This window comes from Lemur catta, chromosome 10, assembly GCF_020740605.2.
Source record: "Lemur catta isolate mLemCat1 chromosome 10, mLemCat1.pri, whole genome shotgun sequence".
NCBI classification, from domain to species: Eukaryota; Metazoa; Chordata; class Mammalia; order Primates; family Lemuridae; genus Lemur; species Lemur catta.
In genome coordinates, this window is record NC_059137.1 from 83,598,565 (window position 1) to 83,603,923 (window position 5,359).

The window sequence follows — 5,359 nt, forward strand, 5'->3', positions numbered from 1 at the left end:
TGGTTTTGGGTTTTTGAAAGGTAAAGCCAAGCACATACTCTAGGATGGAATTTACAACAATGCAGAGTCACATGGTTTTCTAGGATAATGTCAGAGGTGTTCCTCACTGTGGGTAAAATTGCATTTCTTCATTTGTTCATGTGCTTGTTCAATGAACTAGGATATACTGAGACCCACCATGTGCCTTGCACTCGCCTAGATCCTGGGTCCTGCCCACATGATGCTCACAGTCTAGTGAGGGTGACAGACCCCAATCAGATAGTGGCATCACTGACACTACTTGCTGTGAAGCCAAGGGGTTGTGTGACAGGGCACTGGGCCTAGGCTTGGAAGGCTTCTCTGAAAAAGTGACTTTTAAGCTGAGATCTGAAGAATTAGTCAGAGTTTATAGACAAAAGAGGATGAGGTGCTTGCTTTGGCAGTACATATACTAAAATTGGAACAATACAGGAAAGATTAGCATGGCCCCTGTGCAAGGATGACACTGGAATTTGTGAGGTGTTCCATTATTTTTGCACAACAATGTGAATGCATTAAATGCCACTGAACTCTGTACACTTAAAATGGTTAAATGTCAAATTTTTGTTATGTGTATTATACCACAATTTAAAACAAGGCTGTGGGGTGGCGCTGGGAAGGCTCATTGCAGGCAGGGGGAGCACCAGGTACAAGCGTCAATGGACTGTGGGGAGCCAGCAGGGCCGGTGTGCCAAGACGGGGGCGGAGGGCGGCGGGGGGCCCCCGGGGGATGTTGGCCTGTGCCTGTGGCCCAGGATGAGGCTGGAGTCTCAGGCAGGGGCCAGGCCGCTTTTATCAGGGCAGTGACAAAATTTGTGTTTTAAAAAATCCGCCTGAACTAGGGCGGAGAGTGGGGGAGGGACAGCGGAGGTGGCCGACCAGTTAGGAAGGCGTCAGAGTTCTTCAGGAGAGAGGTGCTTGCAGCGGGGACCAGAGTGCTGGGGTTGACAGGGAGGGAGGTGGACAGATTTGAGAAAATGCGAGAGGCAAATGGCTGCACCTGTTGATGGGCTTCTCCGGGCGTGAGGGAAGAGGCCCTTGGAGAAAGGGCGCCGAGTTGCGGGAGGGCCGGCGGTGCCCGTGGCGGGGCAGGGGGCACAGAGAGAAGGGGCTGGGGGAGGGCACAGGATTCCTGTGTCCAATGTGTTGAGTTTGTGCCTCCGTGAGGTTTGCGGCTGGGGGGGGAGGGGCGCGATCCTGTGGACCGGGCGTTGACTTGGGGCTCACCGAGGCCCGCACTCGTCTCTGGCAGGGCCGCCCGCGATTCTGCCCGGCCCGCACGGCGCGGCTGTCCCGGGACACGCGAGGGCCCAGGACGGCTCCCGGGAGGAAACAGACGCAAGGCCCGTCTGCCTCGTGCAGCGGGCAGGCCTGCTTCCTGGGCAGCTGACAGAGCAAGTTCTTCTTCAGAATGGCCGCTCCCAAAGAAGCCACATGGGCTTTGCGACAGAATCCTGACGGAACCGCCTGTGCCGTGGGTGGCAGATAAAATGGGTTTGGGCGCACACAGCTGGGAAGCGGTGCCCAGCCCGGGCCCTCCAGACCCCAGGGTGCACAGCCTTCAGAGAGCTTCTGAATGTCAGCACAGAGGGCAGAGCGCGCGTGCTGAGTGATTGAAGCTAAACGTTACGTCCCTCCCCCCGCAGCCGCGAACCTCACGGAGGCACAAACTCAACACATTGGACACAGGAATCCTGTGCCCTCCCCCAGCCCCTTCTCTCTGTGCCCCCTGCCCCGCCACGGGCACCGCCGGCCCTCCCGCAACTCGGCGCCCTTTCTCCAAGGGCCTCTTCCCTCACGCCCGGAGAAGCCCATCAACAGGTGCAGCCATTTGCCTCTCGCATTTTCTCAAATCTGTCCACCTCCCTCCCTGTCAACCCCAGCACTCTGGTCCCCGCTGCAAGCACCTCTCTCCTGAAGAACTCTGACGCCTTCCTAACTGGTCGGCCACCTCCGCTGTCCCTCCCCCACTCTCCACCCTAGTTCAGGCGGATTTTTTAAAGCCCTGTCCAGTCACAGGGCTTGAGTCTCTGGAACAGCTGCCTTTTCATTTTTAATGATCTTGGAAAATAAAAACATACAGGGTTGCGACCCAACCGAGGCAGGGGCCGCAGGGCTTCTCCCCCGCCTCTGGTTCCTCTGCGATCCCTAGGCTCACGCCAGTGCCGCTGGGAATGAACTGTGCTTTTTATTCGTGTGCCACTGATGAAAGATGTGTAAAGGCTTCCACTGAACAATCAAATGTCAAGAAAACAACAGTTAGAACACACCCCCTAGGCAGCTAAGCGTGTAATAAATGCCTGCAATTAGTCACACATGCCTCAAGAAGCAAACATGATCTGAACTGAATAGAAAGCTTTTAAGTTATGCCCATGACTGAGCCTTCCCACAGTATACGAAAGCGTACAGGCCAAATTCTGGGGCAAGTTCAGAAAAGTAACTCCCCAGAAGTGGCTGATCATAATTGATTCAAAATTGGATAAGAGCATGAGATAAACCATTTTTAGCAATGACTCACCCTCAGATTTAAGGACAAATATGTACTGAAGGAAACTTGTTAATCTGCAAAGGTCAACCGAGATGATCTTGATGTGTCCTGAAGAAAACATGACATGACATCATCAGTAAGGCTACATATAAACAAATTTGATAAGTGTGTCTAAGAAGAACATTCCACTTTGAAAACAGCAGGGTGGTAGTGCACCTGGAGTGTGGGAAAGGGGCCCCAAAGTGAGAATGTGCGGTGTTGGTCATGCTCCAGTTCCACACTCACCGAGCACCATTGTCTTATGAATTTGGCCCTGCTGGTTGGCTTTGCTGCAGGTGGAAGAAGGCAGCAAGAAGATAGCACAATGATTCTGCATCACAAAGTATTCCTTACTGTGAGTTGCTACACTATCATTCAGATTTGTGTGACCTTGTTAAGTTAGGTTAGTGCTGGTCAGTTCAGTAGCCTCTAAACTGCTTGGATCTTTTCCATGTGCACCTAGTCTGGGGAGTGGCAGAACACTTTAGACGCACCAATTAAAAGTACTTTAAGCATAACATTCTGAATTTGAGCATTCGGTCTATTTAGAGTCTCATTCCTTGTCAGGGCTGGTTTAAATATTCTCGTATGTATGGCTCTTAGAGACAAGCTCAGTCCTTGGGATGTCATGATCCTTTCTCCCTCTTCCCTGAAGTGGTGTCTCGGAGTAGGAGGCTTATTGTGTCATAAAGAATCCAACTGGCCATTGTTCCTGTCTCCTGGGAAGGAGACTTTAAATCCTTGGGATTTCCTGAATCCTTTGAGTGTCTCTGTTATTCATGAGCCCGTGGGATCACACTCAAGTTTATCCTACCAAGACAACCCAGAATGGGTGCTGGTCACCATAAACACCAGCCATGGGATTAGAGGGTTGGAGCTTTGAGCCAGCCTGGCCTCCCAGGAGGGGAGGGGAGCTGGACATTGAGTTCAGTTATGTGGTCAATGATCCAATCCTACTTTCACAATGAAACTCCAGTAAAAATTCTGGACGCTGAAGCTCAGTGGAGCTTTCTGGTTGGTAAACACGTTGATGTGCTGGAGGGTGAAGCACCCTGATTCCACGGGGAGAGAGCTTTGGTGGGTCCTGATGTGAATCCTTTATAATAAAACTGTTATTCATAAGTATAGTGTTTCCTGGAGTTCTGTGAGTTATTCTAGGGAATTGTCAAAACTGAAGGGAGTTGAGGGAAACTTCTGGACTTACAGTCAGTTGGTCAGAAATGCAGGAAGCCTGGGAATCCCTAAACTTGCAGCTGGCATCTGACGCAAAAGCAGTCTTGTTGAGTATCCTGCATTTTAGCCCGTGGAGTCTGATGCCAGCTCTGGGTGGTTAACATGTGAATCGCATTGTATCGCAGCGGGCAAAGGTTGCGCTCACAGCAGGGCAAGGAGACGTCCCTGGCCTACTCTGGTGTCCTATGGACTCTTGCTGGGCCACACCCCACAGGTAAGATTAGTTTCTCAGCTCCATTTCATTCTATGTCTTTTGTCTCTAGAGGCAAATGTGTCTTGAGAAAGACTCATAAATGTGTCAGTTTTCATTTATAAATGTTATAGCACTGAAACTTCTTGTAACTTTTCTCTTTAAGTAGTAAAAAAGTCAAAATTTCTCAGGAAGTCTGAAAATCATATTTCTAACAATTATTATCTGTGCGTCTGGTATATGGGATGTTCTCCAGGATGATGTTGAGCCAAGTGATGCCTGTGCCCTTCTCTGGAGAATTAATCCCGAGATCAATACTGAAAAGGGACAAAGGGAACTCCTCATGGACTCAGAAGCTCTGCTGTCTCAAGAAACAAACTTCTCCCAACTTGTCATTCAGAGCAGACAGAGCTGGGGATCAGCCACCCCCAGCACTGCTCACCTCGGCCTGCTACGCAAGACTGTCAGCACAGGGGCTGCCGAGGGCCTTTCTGCTGCTCCACTGGGATGATCTGTTCTTCTCAGGAACCTCTGGCAGCAGCTTCCACCTCCAACCTCAACGCTAGTACAGGTTCCTCAACCTGGCTACAGGGTAGAACCACCAGGGAGGTTTAATAAAATGTCCACAACTGTCCCCTCTCTCAGAAATTCTTGCCTACCCAGGCTAGGTAATGCTCCTGGGCCCTGTTGGGTGTGGCCTCACAAGACATTGCCTTGTGTTTGCCTGCAACGTGCTGGTTTGCGTAACATCTCCAGGAAAGGTGTCTCCATGGCCGTGTCTCCTGATGCATTCTTGGGCCAGGCACATCCTGTTTCACTATTAGCTTCCCATTCTAGAAGGAGAGTTTCTAGCTTGAAAAGCTTCTTTAACTCTTCAAAAAATTGAAAAGGAGGCCAGGCCTGTAATCTTAGCATTCTGGGAGGCTGAGGTGGGAGGATCACTTGAGGCCAGGAGTTCAAGACCCGCCTGAGCAAGAATGAGACCCTTGTCTCTACAAAAAAAATAGAAAAATTAGCCAGGCATGGTGGCATGTGCCTGTAGTCTCAGCTAGTCGGGAGGCTGTGGCAGGAGGATTGCTTGAGACTAGCAGCTGGAGGCTGCAGTGAGCTATGATGACACCACTGCACTCTAGCTTGGGTGACAGAGTGTGGCCCTGTCTCAAAAAAAAAAAAAGAAATAGGAAAGATGGAGTAGAAATATTAACATCAGAATAACTCTAAACTCTGAGATTTGTTGGCTTCTCAGAACAAACATTTCCCACCCACCTGCCAACCTTACTGCTCTGTCTTCTGTGCTCACCAATGGAAAAGCCCTGGCATTCTAATATATTTGCAAATGATCTTTCAAAAAGGGCTATGGATAAAGAGGGCCTGACCTTGAGGTGTCACCA

At 50.3% G+C, this 5,359-nt stretch overlaps 1 non-coding gene across 1 annotated transcript; it reads left to right on the forward strand.

Moving 5' to 3' along the window:
- Positions 1-406: 406 nt before the first annotated feature.
- Positions 407-513, forward strand: LOC123646723. The gene has a single exon (XR_006737984.1). It is a non-coding gene; the product is annotated as a U6 spliceosomal RNA (small nuclear RNA).
- Positions 514-5,359: the final 4,846 nt, after the last annotated feature.